We start from the raw sequence: 19,106 nt of genomic DNA, 5'->3' as shown, positions 1-19,106 counted from the left end.
TATTACTCTTCTTGCAGATACACTTGATAATCAAAATTACACAATTGATAAAAGATTTGTTTTTAATACTGATGATCAGGAAGTAAAAATCTAAATTGTACCAAGTCAGTGAAAATCAAATATGATAATTTTAAGTTAAATTATACTCTGTACCCGTTAACCTTACGGTAAATTAGGTAATAATCCTCATTAACTAGCCTGTAATTTCAGCGTCAACAACACTCTAGACCCAAAATATAGTAATGCAGGTTTTCGGCGATATTTCCAAGACGTATATTCACAATGATAAATCGCTATTAGGTAGCAGTGTCATATTTACTCTAGCGAATGATAAAATATGTGTATTTAGAGAAGTGAATGAAACAGTGATTTTTTACCATGATTGCCTTATTAGTGAGTACTGTCATGAGTTCAGTCAATCAGATTTGCATAAACCAACCTATAAAATATAATTTTAGTCAGCAATAGAAAATAGCAATAACATACTTTAATTCGCTTAACATAATATCATCAATCAATCAATCAATCCATAAACCATTAAGAGGTTTACTAAGACATTACCTTAATGTACTGCATTTGTGAGTTACAAAGGCGGTACTAAATATTATGGCGATAGGCATATTTGATAATAATTTGTAATTGTTATCGTTAATGATATAAATGAAACAGATAAATTATGAAAGATAATTTTCACGCCATACCAGTATCTAATCTAAAATTTATCAACGCAGGAGTATAATATATAATCACTTATCATTATAAATAAACATTAAAAACAAGGTGAAGAATAAGAAAAGTAGATCTCCTGTATATTCTATTCTTATATGTCTATCGAGACATAACTACCTAGTTCAAAATTTTATTCAGAAGTATACATCTAAAAAGTCAGAAAACCTCTTTAAATTAAGTATAATAGTTTCTATTGACTCTACAAAGTAGATTTGTCACAGTTGTGATTCTTAATAAGAATTAAAATAGTCAAAAACTGATGTTTAACCAAATCTTACAGGACTCTAATAAGAAAAAGTATTATTATATTCAAAATGAACAAGATACTCTCACGAAACAGAAGAAATAAATTATACAAAAACCCCTTCTATCAAAGACAAAGTAATGTTTGTTTAAGAATAAAGTAGTATTATAAAGGTATCCATTCCATTAGTAATTAATAAGAAAAGTCCACTATTAATTAATAAGAAAACGTAAAATATTTTACTGCTTTTAATAACAAATTTAGCTACTTGGAATCATTGACTGCTGGTAGTTTGTTTTATAATTTCTGCATCAATTCTCATGTTACAGTCAGGTGTTACAATATTCATTTCAACTACGCAGACAAATTAGTAATGAATCTAGACAGTGCTAACAACCGGAAAACAAAATCAAAAGGTGATAAACAGATAGACATAGTATGCAAAAATGCTTATGTATTCCACGTGAACGCTATGATATTGTTCGAGCCTCCTGATGTTACGCAATAACTCGTGACTCCTATTACAAGTGCCTCGAATGTTGTATGGTACAAGTCTTATCAGCTAACAAACAAATGAAGGCCTTTCACCACTACTGATAAAGTCGCAAATTGAAAAGCATCCAATTTCGACGCTTCCTTATTTGTAATGAATACTAACACGCTTTTTCCTGCGTTTTTTGTGTGTAGTCGCAAATTATCACTATCATTTCTGTACAACTCCATCGTATCACTGAGCTATTAACATCAGAACCCAAATTATTCTGTAACATTTAATACATTTATATTTAAATATAACTAGTTTCCCGTACACATAGTTTTTCGTAGGCGATAACAACATTTTAATTTAATTTGCATCAAATCCTAATAACGAAATTAATAAATGAGATTATTTAGCCGTTATGAATGCAAATGAAGTTAAACTTGAGCATTAGGTTTTTGTTTTAAATTAAATTAATTTACTTAGTCACACTGCGTTGGCAATAATACGAACAATAATGTTGGAGGCAAAAAAAAGAAAAACAGTTGAACACGCACGTCGCAGTGCCTACGGAGCCGATGGCTCGCATCGGCGCAAAAAAGTGTCTGTACACACACAGGAGCAAAAAACTCCACAGATGTGCTCACACGCAGCGGGAAAAAAGCAACCCGCGACTCTTGATCTTGTCTTTGCACAACATGTTTCGCTAGCATGTAATATGAAAATTAATTCCTTTCTTTTTGTGCTCATGAAATTACTCACCGCTAATCTATTGCTACTTTATTCTGCGCACATTCTAAAACGCCTAATTTGTTTTTGAAGTACTCTCGCACTGCATTTTTCCTTATAAAGACCGTCTAGCTGCTTGGGACCTTACGCATATCATTCTTCTTACGATCTCCGCAAGACCTGTTTTCTCTTCGCTTTTTATTTATTATTTTATATAAATTCTTAAGTCACATTATTCTGCAAGAACCTGCGCAATTAAACCTTTATTATCTTTAACCCTTACACGAGTATGGAAACTGGTTTAACCGTTTATATCGTTTTAAGATAAATCTTGCTGTAACCTAAACTCTTTAAACGTTAGAACTTTAAATTGTAATACGCAGCTGACCAAGCGTGACAAGGTTATTATACCCACATAAATATTGACATTTTACATAATAATAAGATGAACACATACAAATCTATAGGAAGCTCGTAATATGATTATGTTGCGCTAGTACATTTCAATATCAAGTAGTGTATTAGTAAATTTTAAAGTAATTGCGGAATTACTTCAAATCGTAAAGAAAACGGATTATTATCGTTATAATTTGCACATCTGGATATACACGTTTCAAGAATTTTACAAAAACATTTCGCTCGAAGGTCGATAGAGCGAAGAACCGAAAACAGCCGTCTTCATAAATGAATATTAAACATTAATATTCAATCACTGTTAGAATGTCCCCAAAATTATGCTTAAGTTATCAATATTGTCATAGAACAGAAGTTATTTGGAAACATTTTTTAAATTGTGAGTTACAAAACCATTTGTGCCATTGGTTGGTACCGGATTCTACATATAAACCTAATTGAAGCGAATACTTCCCTACAATAAACGCTAGCACAAGTACCATCAATTGCTGAAGACTCTGTAGCTCTCCGTATACAAATGGTTACTGTCATTTATTATGCAGTATAGAATAATGGTCGTGATATAATTGTCCTATGAATCCATTTAAAATCACTAGAGGAATTTACCATACATCGCATTCTCCAATCACAGTGAGTTGTAGGGCAGGTCATGGCTGAATGCGTAAGCGCAAACGGATGTGCATACGATAACTTATTATCTAAACTTCATAATATAATTTGTGTGTACAACAGTTAGATGTAGCTGTAATGAAAGCTAATATTTGTAGAAAGATTTTTATCAAACTGTAAACACTCTGTGACACAAAAGGTCCTCAAGATATGGACTTAATTTGCGACGTTGTATTTCTCTGATTAAACACATTATAAGGTTTTTTAAGTGCACTGTAGTGTGTTGATTGATAATTGTCATGTTCGAAGTACAGGCTAGTCTGGCTCCTATACAAGAGTACCAGGCGAGCAGCGGATCGCAGTGGTATCGCGTTACGCGGTGGCTGTTGACACCAGCGCCTGATTAATATTTATGATACGACTGAGCATCTCGCATGGCCGGTTCGTTCGTTCGATGCGAATTAACTCCGTCCCGCTCACACACATGTTAGCGAATATGCACACGAAGGAGAAGAACGTCGGCAACTCATTTGTGCCAACCGCTTTTTCAAACAAACGTGTGTGAGTAAGTGCGAATGAGAATCCCAAATCTTCTTAATTTTTGTACAGTTTTGTTTTTGCTTTCAGATTTTGTGTCGGAACCAGTCTTGAAGGTCACGATGAATATGCTAATCATCGTTTTTTACTACATTTGTGTATTAATTAATATTCGATTTTCTTTATACTTATTCAATCATTCTTAAACGGCGTTTTGTTGCTCATGCAGAGTTTGATCGGCAGAACAGTAAATGATTTTAAATGCGGTTACATGTATGGAGAAGGGCCGACCGCCTCGAACCTGACCGTATCGAGGTAACCTAACCGGACAGACTTGACTGACATATTACAAATCTACAGCCTATAAAACTGCAGCCAATAGCAAAGAGCGGCGTTTATTTCTCTCCGAACAATATTCAGTACAATAACATTCCTTGAATTAAAGTAGGTACCTATTTTCCTTGTAAACGGAATTGAGGAACAAATAATATGATAATTTCCTCAGTACACTGGATACAAAATTGTGTGAAACAGTGACGGGTAACTACATTTAAATTACTCATTGAATGCCATTAGTCATTTAATTTGATGCAGTCGTTTGTAATTAATTTACAGCGGTCGTTTAGAGAATTCAAATTAATTTCTCAAGTCTCCGGTCGTAAATAAATACACGTTTAGTTACGGATAGCGGAAATCATTGGAAATTTTGCAAACGAATTAAAACCTACAAAAATTAAAATCTCCAAATTTTTGGTCCATTGAGTTGATGTTAAACGCAAGTGATTAGCATTTGTTTGTTGTCAAACACGCCATGTACATTGTACATGCACACATCGTTATCATTGTGCACAAGTGCGAGTTATCGTTGTTTGTCTGAACATTTCCCGAGCCGCGCGCTGCGCCTCCAGCGCCGGCCGGCGTTCGCGACTGCTTCAAGGTCACGTTATCACGCCGTCGCCAGCCGAGCCGCCGTCGTCAGATACGCGCCCGCAGTAATTACCTACGCATTCTACTCCTTCCAGTTCCACTCCGCTCATTTGTGCACGATTACGCGACACTGGCGCGGCCGTCTCACAGGAACTCTCCAATCTGTACCTCCGCAATCTTTATTACCCGCTAGAGCGCGCGCTCCTGACCACCAGCACCGAAGTACCGTCTCAAATCGAATTAGCGGCGTGTTTACATTTTATAAATAGAGCGCGTTCACGTGGCGCCGCCGTCAGATAAGCGCCTCGCTCGTTCTCCGTCACTCACCGTGCGCTGTTAACATCCTCCGCGGCGAATCTCAGGTTTCTCCGTCACACTGACACTCGAGCGGGAACTATAGCACTCACAAACGGCGCACTGAGTTCGGCGGCACACGCGAGGACTGCACGGCGCGACACCCACGACTAGAATGCGGGCGAAACGGCGGCGGGGTGCGGGGGAGGAGATCGGCAGCTACACACGGCTCGTACGAAGGCGCGGCGGCTAGGACTGCGGCCGGGCAACGGCGCGCTCCCCCCCATTGGTCGGGCGACGCGTGACGTCATGCCGACCGGCCAATGGCCGCGAGACGGATGTTGCGCGCTGCGGCCGCTTGGAGCGCTAGCGCGGCGCCGCTCGCCCGCCCTACAGAGCTTTCTTCAGCTTGGGCGTACGTTTCACGGGCGGAAAACACTGATGGAGCATCATGATCGAATTAAATATGTGAAATGAATGTCGTTATGCATAAATTTAAGGAAATTAGATTGTAATTGTTTCAGCGTCGTTTTAGATTCTGCGAACGTATCTAGACGTCTGAGCTGGTTGTTACTTCGCGTAGTTTATTGGGCAGCTGCCAGATAAGGTGAATATACCTATGTCGTAGATAAACACAATAATAAATCAGGGCTGAAAGCAAATTGATGGTGTCATCGGGAAAATGAATGATGTAGAGCGGTCTAATGCATTAACAATTTTGAATTAAGATATTATAATTGCGTCACCTTCTTGTATAAGTAAGGCTACCATATATTTATTAAGTCCATTTCTATAAAAATAAAATACATTCCATATAATTGGTTGTTGTTAGCTTTATAATGAACTACCAAAGTTTAGGTCTAGTGTCGTTGCTTGGTTTAGACCAAATAAAAGTAATTCTTCCGCGAACATGAGACAAATCTTTGTGAACACTACGAGTAACTACCCGCTTGTGATATTCGCTTCCTGTCCAATTAAAGATGGGAAAATGCACTGCCTTTACCTTGAAGAGCCTAGAATTTTGTACAATTTTTACGTATAATGTCTACTATGGTTAAAAATCTTGGCTACGCCAGTAATCTGATCAGATTTTGCAAAAACCCGTAAATATATAACCCTTAAATAACCTAATGTGGTAATCAAACTCTTTTGGCTTTACACCAAGGCTATATTCTCTCAGATCTATTGATTTGGAACATTCGAAATTTTTATTTGTTTTTTCAAGAAGGCTAATTTACAATTACCAGGCCTCCCTCATCTTAAGAGAGGGGATAAGAAGCTTACCACACTGCTACAATGCGGGTTGTGGCTTTGGATGATATTGTTACATTCTTTTACGACCACTAAACATCATCATCATCATCATCATCATCATCATTATCATCATTTAACGGGACTTCGCGTCATTTTAGTAAGCCTTAATGTTAGCTATAAATCCGTGATAGCCCTGTGGATATGACCTCTGCCTCCGATTCCGGAGGATGTGGGTTCGAATCCGGTCCGGGGCATGCATTAAATATCACGTGTCTCAAATGGTGAGTGAAAACATCGTGAGGAAACCTGCATACCAGAGAATTTCTTAATTCTCTGCGTGTGTGAAGTCTGCCAATCCGCATTGGGCCAGCGTGGTGGATTATTGGCCTAACCCCTCTCATTCTGAGAGGAGACTCGAGCTCAGCAGTGAGCCGAATATGGGTTGATAATGATGATGTTAGCTGTAGAGTACGGAGTTGAGTGATAGCCACATAGGACCACTGGACCAATGACATCTTTATCTGCATATTAGAATAAATTGGTGTCAGCTACTGAGTATATTCACATTAAATTAAAAAACCTATGCTCAGAGATTAATAAGAGAGCTGTAAACAAACCCCTTAGAGCCTGGGGGAGCGACAGCTGTCCCCAAGCCTCAGCTCGGCCATTAAAACACCCACGGATTTTCACACTACACAGCAATTCACACCTTATTCCTATAACTATACAGTTCATTTTTGAACGTTCATTTCCTAAATCAGAGAAGTACCTAAGACGCTGTGGAATACTTGATCGGAATAAGTCTTTAATGGTCGGCACGTATTTAAAACTTACTTTTGAACCCTGTCATTATACTGGAGAGTTGGAAGTCGATGAGATGAAGTTTCTCTATACCTATATTTTACCTGGCACCTGTTTATATAACAGATACAGTATACTTATATAGCGTATGACAAGAAAAGACGTGACGTCACACTGTGTTTGAAAACGGCTTAAAATTACGTTTTTTCATGGACAACCTTCATTATCAGCCTGTTTTGAAGGCTTACTGCCAGTGGCGTAGCGATGTGGTGGCCAGGGGGCAATGCGGTAATTTCGTGTAGTACATGGAATAAGGATTACGGCCTCCGTGGCGCAGTGGTATGCGCGGTGGATTTACAAGACGGAGGTCCTGGGTTCGATCCCCGGCTGGGCAGATAGAGATTTTCTTAATTTGTCCAGGTCTGGCTGGTGGGAGGCTTCGGCTAGTTACCACCCTACCGGCAAAGACGTACCGCCAAGCGATTTAGCGTTCCGGTACGATGCCGTGTAGAAACCGGAAGGGGTGTGGATTTTCATCCTCCTCCTAACAAGTTAGCCCGCTTCCATCTTAGACTGCATCATCACTTACCATCAGGTGAGATTGTAGTCAAGGGCTAACTTGTAAAGAATAAAAAAAAAAATAAAAAAAAAGGATCCGAAATATGTCTATATCTTCTATATATATAAAAGAAAGTCGGGTTTGTTACAACACTTATAACTCGAGATCTGCTGGACCGATTTTCATAGTTTTTGATTCGGTGGATTTGTCTCCGCCAAGAATAGCAGAATACATCTCAGGAACAATGAAAATTCGACGAATAAATAATTATCACATTTTTTGTAACAAATGAATTCAGAAGTAGGGTAGGGGTATGGTAGGGGTAGGGTATGGGTAGTGTGGTGGAAGAGCAGAGGTATGGCATGGTAGGGTAGGGATATGGGTAGGGTAGGGTAGTGTAGGCATAGGGAAGAAGTACACATAAGTCAAAGCGAAGCTTGACCGGGTCCGTTAGTTAATTAATAAAAGTTAAGGATAAAACTCAATTTAACATTTAATCATGTAATTTTTTCAAATTTTCCAAACGTCAAAAACGCTGTCGTCCATTTTGTGACGTCACAATGTTACTTGATGTACTAAACGTCAAACTAATCTTTTTGTCAAACGCTCCGTTTGTATAAAATTTGTTGACATCATGCAACAGTTGAACGTAGCCCATCATGGCGTTTTGACACGTATTGTCAAAAAATATTTAAAATTATAATTTTGTTCAAAGTAGTACAATGATAATGAATTTAAGACCATTTAATGTCAACTAGCCTATAAGCGCGGGCGGCATGTGAGCCGTGTTGGTATGCTCTAATCTAACCTAACCTAACTTTAGATTTCACTAAATTATATTTATAATTAACAATAACAACAATTTACTAATGGAAGAACAGTGTTTAAAAAATAGGAAACACACTGGCTCCGATTTTCTTTCTTTTTCTTTGTTTTGTGTTTCCCAGTGATTCCGCTAGGACAGGACTAGCCTTGAGCTGAAATTTATCAAAACATTTCACCAGTGTCATCGTAATAGGGATGATGACAGTTTTTTAAATTGTATATAAATTAAGAGTAGGTATACTAATAGTAAAGCAATTTTGTAAATGGAACAGGGTATCTGCGATCATTACTTTCGGAGCTAGAGGTATCTAAAGAGTCAGATTTGCGGCGCTGCCGCGGATCCCTGAAAAACACCCCATAAAAAATGGCTCGAACTAATGACGTCATAGGCAATGTAATGATCGTTAGATTTGTATGCGCGTTCAAACAAAATTACTAATATCTTTGTTATTTGTGCGTTTATGCTTATAGTTTATATATTAAAAAATGTCACATTTAATGTAAGGAAGCTAAAACTGTATGAATTTTCATCTAATTACGATAAAATATTTTTAATAGATTTTGAAGTTTTATAATCTCATTTATTTTGCAAATATCCAGACAATCTTTGCTTTTTATGTATAAATTAGTTAACATTGACCCTATTTACCCAAATGTATCATAAAAATCAATATATTCAAACCTAGTCATCATCCCCATTGTTCCAATGGGGATGATGACTAGGTTTAGAAATTCAAAAATGGAACATAAAAAGAAACATTATTTTATATTCATACCTATACACAAGTAGCAGAGAAATGCACTGTAAAACTTCCATGACAATTTGCAAATAATTACAAAATGAAGTTCTTAATAAAATGATTGCCCAAGAAACAATTGGAACGAAAGGCAGTGTTTCAAAGGAAACAACTTATACATAAGTCCGTATGAACTATGTGAATCTACACCTGCGATGTGCAAAGGTGTAACATTATAGAAATAGTCACTTATTAGTGTATTATTATGTGAAAATATTTTGTTCGAACTATTGACGTTTTAGAATTGAAAATCGTTGTAATTGAGCTTTCTATTTTCAAAAGCTTTTGTTACGGTTAAATATTTTTTTATTTAAAAAAATATAAAAATATAGAACCGTGATAGCCCAGTGGATATGACCTCTGCCTCCGATTCTGGAGGGTGTGGGTTCGAATCCGGTCCGGGGCATGCACCTCCTACTTTTCAGTTGTGTGCATTTTAAGGAATTAAATATCACGTGTCTCAATCGGTGAAGGAAAACATCGTGAAGAAACCTGCATACCAGAGAATTTTCTTAATTCTCTGCGTGTGTGAAGTCTGCCAATCCGCATTGGGCCAGCGTGGTGGACTATTGGCCTTACCCCTCTCATTCTGAGAGGAGACTCGAGCTCAGCAGTGAGCCGAATATGGGTTGATGACGACGACGACGAAAAATATAAAATAAATATAAAAATATAAAATAAATTAAAAAAATATACGTATACTCGTATAAGCCTTTCAGTATCTAGAGCTTATAGGATTGACTAGAAAATATAAAAGACAAATTAACTTCGTCAAAGCTGGATGTTATATTCCACAATCAAGCTCTATTCAATCCTAGGGTCTGCGTGTGATTGGTCTTGTACATATATTAATTAATAGATATGTATGAAATATAATTACACTTTTACTTAATAATGTAAGTTTTAGCCCAAAAAAAATGTATTACTAATACTAAACATTGCTTGGTTGCTTACATTTGACCATTGGATTTATTCTAAGTGCTGTAAGAAATGTTCTGATATCATAATGGATTGTTTTAAATAGGCATATAATGTAACCGCGCCATAATATCCTCTGCATTTGATTCGGAGAGTGTAGGTTCGAATCTAGTCCGACATTCAACTTTTCAGTCATGTGCAATTGAGAAATTAAATATCACGTGCCTTGCCGTGAAGGAAAAACATCGCGAGGAAACCTGCATGTCTGAAAATTTTCTTAACTCTCTGTGTGTGTGACGTCTGCCAATCCGTATTAGATCAGCGTGACCCAACCTCTATCATTCTGAGATGAGCCTCGTACTCAACAGTAAGCCGTAAATGGGTTGTTAATGATTTATTGATTAATGATTATATGATGATATAATAAATGCTCTCGACCGAATTCTTTTTTCTTTTTTTTTTCGCCCACGACGGCTTATCTCATGGTAAGATTAACCAAAACCATAACCTTAACCATAACCATAAGAAGATATCTTAGTGCACAAATGTGTGCACAAGCACAGGTGCACTCTCTTTTCCCTCAATCTCATAGTCTATGATGATATAATGTAGTTATAGCTAACTAATGTATTACCTTGCCGCTCTTTCTTCGCAAGTCCTCTCGTCAGGGGTTGCCTGGTAGAGATTGCTTATAGTAATAAGATCGCCTTTGCATGCTAAGTTTAAATTATTCATTTATAATGTTTATATTTAATTTTGTATTTTTGTGAGCAATAAAGTATTTCTTCTTCTTTTTTTTTTTTTTATTCTTTACATGTTAGTCCTTGACTACAATCTCACCTGATGGTAAGTGATGATGCAGTCTAAGATGGAAGCGGGCTAACTAGTTAGGAGGAGGATGAAAATCCACACCCCTTTCGGTTTCTACACGGCATCGAACCAGAACGCTAAATCGCTTGGCGGTACGTCTTTGCCGGTAGGGTGGTAACTAGCCACAGCCGAAGCCTCCCACCAGCCAGACCTGAACAAATTAAGAAAATCTCAATCTGCATAGCCGGGGATCGAACCCAGGACCTCCGTCTTTTAAATCCACCGCGCAAACCACTGCGCCACGGAGGCCGTCATCTTATTTTAATTATTTTTTTTAAGTAGGCATATAATGTAACCAGTTAATATAATTTCTACAAGACTGCAGCACATTCAAAGAACTGCATAGGTACCCCACACTAGCGCTCACACAAACAAACAACCCGCGCCGTTAGACGCGCCGTTTCTCTTTCATTCCAATAATCGTGAAACGTATAAATCTCTCAAGGAACCCCGTCGGTCTAACAGCACAGTTCGTAATCCGAACGCAGGAATCCGTGTGTAATCTATTTTTGAACTCCCCTCGGCGCGTGCGCAGCCAGGGAGAGGAATTACCGGGGTTTAATGCACTGAAATCGCGATCTAATTATTGTACAGTTGGGTAATTAATTATTATTTATTAATTCCCCAACTGTACAATCTTAAGAATCAAAACTACAAGAAGGTGCTTTATTATTTATTTTGACGTGACAACGTCTTATAAATTGGTTTGCCGGGTGACACTTCAAGAAACTGCGTTACGTTCCGCTCACGTTATGCGCTCACAATGAGAGCGAGTGAATAAAATTTTGTTAATATGAAATTCAGTGCGAGATTCTTTGTATAAATTAATGTTTTAAATATAATTCTTTGTATAAATAAATGTTTTAAATTGTTACTATTATTTCATCCTTCTTCCTACTATACGAATGAATATTCACATTAAAATTATTTTACCACTCAAAGTCGTTGTCACGTAAAACTTTCGCCCGTATACCGACTTTACAGGCAACCAATTTTTTTTTTAACACACAAAGAGGATATTTTAAGGAATTGGTTGAGAAACTTAGATACCACAGGCAGATACCTACACACTGTATGTGGTATCGTAGTTTCTCATCATTAGATTATGATTAACTATTATGGTTCGAAAGCTGACTCTATCGATATGATTCTTAGCTATGTATTTAGGAAGATTTGATTAACTAATACAATGATATCAGAATTTTCGTATTAGAATGAAAGGAATTTCAGACATACTGGTCTTTTTCTGACTATTTACTTTAGCGTCTGCTATTCATATACCTTTCTTAGCATTTATAATTTAACTTAAATACTTAGATTAGATTATAATCTATGAGTATATTTTTAAAACCTTGCAAAAAATAACTTTTATTTTTTATACAAAATATAAATATAAAGTTTATTGACATTTCAGAATGGTATTTAATCATATACTTAATAGAAATAGTTTTATGCTTTACTATCAAAATATGTAGGTATGTCTTGTCGCAATTTTCACTTGTTTTTATTAAAAAATATCTTTGTCACGAAACACTCTGCCACGAAATATCACGAAAAGGACAACAATGGCATTAAGCCGCAAACTCTTTACTAACTACACTGTAAGATTATCAAACGGTGACTGGAAATCGCTCGCGCTGATGCCGAGCGCTGTATGAACAATAAAATATGCTGAAGTGGATGAAGTGCGTACCGTGGACTTATACAGTGAAAGCTCTATTCGTAAACTACTGTTTGATGAAAAACTCCCTGAAACTTTCAAATCACAACTCCTGCGAGACCCTGAAACTTTCAAATCACAACTCCCGCGAGACCCTGAAACTTTCAAATCACTATTCCCGCGAGACCCTGAAACTTTCAAATCACAACTCCCGCGAGACCCTGAAACTTTCAAATCACTACTCCCGCGAGACCCTGAAACTTTCAAATCACTACTCCCGCGAGACCCTGAAACTTTTGTCACGAAACACTCTGCCACGAAATATCACGAAAAGGACAACAATGGCATTAAGCCGCAAACTCTTTACTAACTACACTGTAAGATTATCAAACGGTGACTGGAAATCGCTCGCGCTGATGCCGAGCGCTGTATGAACAATAAAATATGCTGAAGTGGATGAAGTGCGTACCGTGGACTTATACAGTGAAAGCTCTATTCGTAAACTACTGTTTGATGAAAAACTCCCTGAAACTTTCAAATCACAACTCCTGCGAGACCCTGAAACTTTCAAATCACAACTCCCGCGAGACCCTGAAACTTTCAAATCACTATTCCCGCGAGACCCTGAAACTTTCAAATCACAACTCCCGCGAGACCCTGAAACTTTCAAATCACTACTCCCGCGAGACCCTGAAACTTTCAAATCACTACTCCCGCGAGACCCTGAAACTTTCAAATCACTACTCCCGCGAGACCCTGAAACTTTCAAATCACTACTCCCGCGAGAACATGAAACTTTCAAATCACTACTCCCGCGAGACCTTGAACCTTTCAAATCACTACTCCCGCGAGACCCTGAAACTTTCAAATCACAACTCCCGCGAGACCCTGAAACTTTCAAATCACTACTCCCGCGAGACCCTGAAACTTTCAAATCACTACTCCCGCGAGACCCTGAAACTTTCAAATCACTACTCCCGCGAGCCCCTGAAACTTTCAAATCACTACTCCCGCGAGACCCTGAAACTTTCAAATCACTACTCCCGCTAGACCCTGAAACTTTCAAATCACAACTCCCGCGTTCTGAGTTTTGCTCTGGCATACGTTGGACCTGAAACGCGCACGGCTAAGATATTCTGAAAAGCTATTCTGTAAAGTCTTCACAACTTGACAGTGAGAGTTTTGAATTCGTCTTCATCTCTCTCCATTTAAAGTGTGGTGTTAAACAGAGAGGGATAGACACATGTTCGAGTTTTAAAAACATCATTACAAAAACAGAAACAAAAAGAGGTAACACATCCTTACTTCTAGTTGGAAGTTAGGCTGCTCATGCTCGTATCGTACAAGTAAGTTTGGTGGCATTCATAACTATCATGTAGCACATGAACTATCATATGTGTCATGATGGCTTTGAGAGGTTTCAGTGGTCTAAGTATAAAATGTATTTATTCTTTATTTTGTACCATAACATAAGAAGTTATGATCCCAGTAGCCAGACACTAAGCCTCGTGACAACCCTTTGCTGTAGAGACTCTTTTTGATCATTAACAGTGTTAATCAAAGAGCTGCCACGAAGCTGTCTGACTAAATTCTGACATGCAAGGTTCTACAAAGTGCCACCCAGTCCATCGATCTTCGATGTACCGCGTGTAATTACACCGGCGGCAGCGCACGGTGAAAGGTGCGCAGAATAGTTTGCGCATAAAAACATAACGCTGTCAGTCGTTCATTGAATATTACTATATTTTTTTCATACCGGGTGCTGTAAATGTAAACTCGATTCCTAAGGAGTAAACTCCAATAACCATGGCAGAACTTCCCTGGACGACCTCTTTTCTACTACTAATCCAGTTCAATAACTAAATTAATAACATGAAAAGTGAAGCAATAATTTATCATTCTACTAAATTCGATCCTTGTTTACTGACGTCAATAATAAAACAGAAATATAACTTTTTGTTACAAATTATACATTTTCTGAAGCCACCAATGTGTTACGCATAATAGTAACCTTTCGCCTGTCACTCTATAGTCTCCCACAAGGTAAGATCCCGACCCCTTAAAACCACAACTCCTACACAATCTCACACGATTTTGAGTCTTAGGTACAACGTATTATGGTTACAGTTTAATTGTATACGATGTGAGATAAATGTCGGGATGGCAAAGTTGTTTTTTGTCTTAGACCCACGTGGCGGTACCACATGTTTAGAAACATCGCTTCTCTACAATCCGGGAGATAACACCGCTTAGATAAGCTATGCTTTCTTTAAGTTATTTGCAATACCGCGTTGTGTTTCAAAATATAAAACATCAAAATCGGGATAAATTAAGCTAATATGCTAATCATGAGCAAAATCTATAACCATTCCAAAATTTAGCCATATTACTGCGATGTGAAGGAGTAAAACATAGACACACTAACAAACATACATTTGCCTATAAAATGTGATTAGAATGACGTGATAGCTACGCTATGATGCGGATTCTGGTGCTTATCTAGAAGCCTATTCACTCTTGACCTTGAAAGATCGTTGGTAATACGGAAGCTGGAAGGGTAGATAAACCAAACCACTTATTACGAGTCTATACCGTATGACAGTCGTCGATTTGTTTTTTTTTTAACTTCATCTATCTAAGAACACTTGGTTTATTAAGACAATACTACCGATATAGTAAATCCATTTAGCGGTTTGGAAGATATGAGGTAATAAAGAATATTACATACATACATAGGTATATACTTACCACATATACATACAAGATACGCGCAAACAAACATAACCCTTCTTGCAGTCGGGTAAAAAGAAGAAGAAGAAGAAGAAATACTTTATTGCATACAGAAATACAATTATAAATTAAAACAATAAAAAAATAGCTTAAACTTAGCATGCATAGGCGGCCTTATTACTAAAGTAATCTCTACCAGGCAACCCCTGACGAGAGAACTTGCGAAGAAAGAGCGGGAAGGTGCAATACAATATATGTAATTATATATATAAATAATTAAATAAATATAATATAATATATACGTAAATATAATATTAAAATTTACATATGTATTACATAATATATTACAACTAAAAATATATATAATATATACTAGCGGACGCCCGCGACTTCATCCGCGTGAAGCTCGATGTAAACTTTCAACTACCCCTACCCTATTATTATATTAATTATTGTATAGACCTGCCTCGCTAGATGTTACTTTTCTGTCAAAGTATATGATCAACGATCTAATGCGATTATAAAAACTGTCTCTATAGAATCGATGTTAAATAGTTGTAATCGTGTTCGTCGGTTAAAGAGCTTCGTAAAAATACCTTTTTGTGTAAGTGAATTGTGTAAAAAACGGGCAAAAACTTCTAGTTTAGTATAGGATATATACAAAATCTAAGCTCGTTTTCCTTAGAAAATGACAGACAATTTTGTTCGTGACATTGAGTGCGATACAGGTCCTTCTATAATTGGTCTGAGATTACTAGTAATACGCAATACATAAGTGCAATGATAAAACTAAACATTCTATATCTTTGATACAACTTATCGTCAGATCACAGATAATGTCTGATAGAATGATTCAAATTTTCCTATTGACGACGAATCTAATAGAGCTTGCATTGCTTATTTTCTACTTTTTTATAAGGTTTGACAAACGCTGCACTAGCGATGTGCAAGTGCAGTATTGGTCAGGCCCTACAATTAATAGAAGACCCCCAGGTCAACGTCACCCAGGCCCGACAAAATACTCTCTACGTACATTTCATCCCGAAATCATCCTCAGGAGATGTTGAATCTACAACGTGCAATTAGTAGTTAGTAGTAATAACGTAGTATTTTGTCGGACCTGGATGACGTTGTTGCATGGGTTCGTCGGAAAGTAACCTGCTTCTATCCAATATCTATATCTTCTGTTATGCGACATTACAAAGTTGTGGTCTCAAAAAGCGCAATAAAGTTAATGATAACAAATAACACAAAAAGCAATGACAACGACCAATGAATCACAAATTCTCACGAAGACCCAGCACGGCCATATGTCCCGCACATTGTCGCCCCCCTCGGCGCACGTAACCTCACCCCCTCTAAGGGAACCGCTGAAAAAAATTGGACCATATCAAAAAATTGCGCCTTTATTCCAATGGCACAAGGTTGATTTTAACTAACCAACTTGAAGATTACAGACAAGGTGGTTCAGAGACACAATTTTTTTCTTGAAAATGTGTGATCAAGTTCAGTGACCCCATTTTATACGTAATGCTTTAAATCTAATTCTAATAATTGTAACGAGTTTTTAAGATTGAATGTTTTACTCAATCTACTCAATTACACAAAATTCAGATTAACCTCCGAAACAAGTGGTATAATAAGAATTTCTTTTTAATTTCTTCTTATAATATTTATAATAAAATGGTTTGCCTGAGGCTTTACGTTCTGGGTGAATCCTTAAAAAGTTAGATTATAAGCAAAATGTGTGGCTTGAATGTTGTCATTAAAATCTGGGATGCTATTCTGCTATTTTACACTCGTCGACGAACTATTCGCCTATACTTACATGTCATATTTGAATTTAAACTTTATGTATAGAGGATGGCAAAATTAAAATGTCAGACAGTCATTTGTTCAGACAGAGAATTAATACCAAATTCCAAGATAAAAAAATTGACAATGTTTACAAGTATATCTCATTAAAGCTTAGCAAATTCGTTCGTAACACTTCCGATGTGCCACGCGGAGGGGGATAGCGATGCACGACTTCATATCCGCGCAGTCTTTCCCTCTGCCCCGCGCGTACGACTTCACACCCGCGCAGGCTTTTTTTCCCCCCGTCGCCCGCATATCACGGGAGTGTCATCAATGAACTTGCCAATCTCTTTAAGACTATTTTAAAGGCCACTACAGGGATTGTTTTAAGAGAGGGGATGTGGAGTTTAATCCCACCACACTGCTTCAATGCTGGTTGGCGGGACAAGTATATAGGAGTAGGTACATAAATAAGCTATTATAATATAGTATCCGTTCTTATCACTTCCGTTTCTTAGAATATTTATCGCATAACTCAGAAGTAACGTATTTTGAACCCAATTCATAAAGGAGGTTCCGCATATGATTTTTTGTATCCATAGGCCGTTTGTGCAGGGAGTTCATGTCCTAACTTCGATGGGACTACGAATATTAGTGACTGTAAGCAGAAAACCCAATTTCATTTATTTGGTTGGACTAATTTCAGATCTTTTGATTTTACAAGTAAACTGAACGACCACTGAACGAATTTTTGTAAAAAAAAGTCCATGGGAACAATCTGAAGTTATACTTTAAGTAACTTTAAATAGTTTAGAAAACTAAAAAACACGCTTTAAAATTACAAATATTGGATTCACGTCACATGACTATTTTTTCGTATTCCTGACAGCAAACCCTTTCATTTGATATCCATATCATGGGGGTGGATTTCAAACAGCCAGTCCGCCATCTTGGGGAGGCCGGCATATTAGATTTGTAATAAATTTTCTTAGCTATTCATGTATCGTCATCAAAACTCAGAGCGTGTGCAAAATTTCATCCTAATCGAAGTCCGGGAAGTGGGTCAAATTAAGATTCCAAGATTTGATTTTCTTACATACATCAAGACACACAAGAGAGTACAAGTGAAGCTAATTTAAGCGTGTTAAAAAAAAGTAAAAAGTATGAAGTTATTGGGTACCAAACACTAAAAATAATAAGTTTTGAATTGAGAACCACCATCAATTTTTCAAGGTGGTTATAACATTAAAAAATAAATAAATAAGACCTTCGTATTTTAAGTGACTATATTCTATAGTCCATTATAGTAGAGGAGCCGAAAGAGGTATTTTTCGATTTATATGAGCGCAGCCTGTGAATATTAGAGATTATATTATTAATTAACTTGTTTTTGAGTAACTGCATCCTACACCAAGTATGAGCATTTATCTAACATTAGTGGGTACGTTTAAAATAACCCAAAAACTAACTACATAACCCAGAAATACACAACCATCAGATAAGAGTACATGCTGGGGACTCTAATATAAAAATAGTATTAAAAAGTAAAAAAATAATAGGAATATTTTTTTTTGTTTACTTTAAAAGATCCTAGAAAACCGAAAAAAAGTCTTACGAATTTTGCAAGCCGAAGTAAAAAATGCCTTTTAAATCTTTTCATAAATCACCCACGGAAATAGTTATAAAAGTTGACTCTTATAACAGCCAAATCATCTATTTTATAGGTCCCCGTGATGCTCGAGTGAATCTACATTTTAACATCATGGGCTCCTACCATTGATTCGACGAAAAAATATTATCAAGCAAGATAAGACGATGCTGAATTATCTTAACATAAGAGCAATCTATCTGACACTTCTCAGAATTTTATCGATAACTAATAAATTTGAGGACGTTGTTTTTCATCAGAAATATCTAGTTATTGTTCAAGCAAC

General features: G+C 37.0%; 1 protein-coding gene across 10 annotated transcripts in view; it reads right to left on the bottom strand.

Annotated features, from left to right (window-relative positions):
• Positions 1-5,226, bottom strand: part of LOC112048189 (myocyte-specific enhancer factor 2) — a 94,409-nt gene extending 89,183 nt beyond the window's left edge. For 5 of the 10 annotated variants that reach the window (XM_052883432.1, XM_052883440.1, XM_052883455.1 and 2 more), the window contains exon 1: positions 4,995-5,225. The gene's annotated coding sequence lies outside the window, so the exon portion shown is untranslated. Of the gene's footprint in view, positions 1-4,994 lie in introns of all 10 variants that reach the window. The other 5 variants (XM_052883446.1, XM_052883443.1, XM_052883463.1 and 2 more) reach the window with 2 other exon arrangements.
• Positions 5,227-19,106: the final 13,880 nt, after the last annotated feature.

Source organism: Bicyclus anynana, chromosome 1, assembly GCF_947172395.1.
Source record: "Bicyclus anynana chromosome 1, ilBicAnyn1.1, whole genome shotgun sequence".
NCBI classification, from domain to species: domain Eukaryota; kingdom Metazoa; phylum Arthropoda; class Insecta; order Lepidoptera; family Nymphalidae; genus Bicyclus; species Bicyclus anynana.
This window is presented reverse-complemented; position numbering and strand designations above follow the sequence as displayed.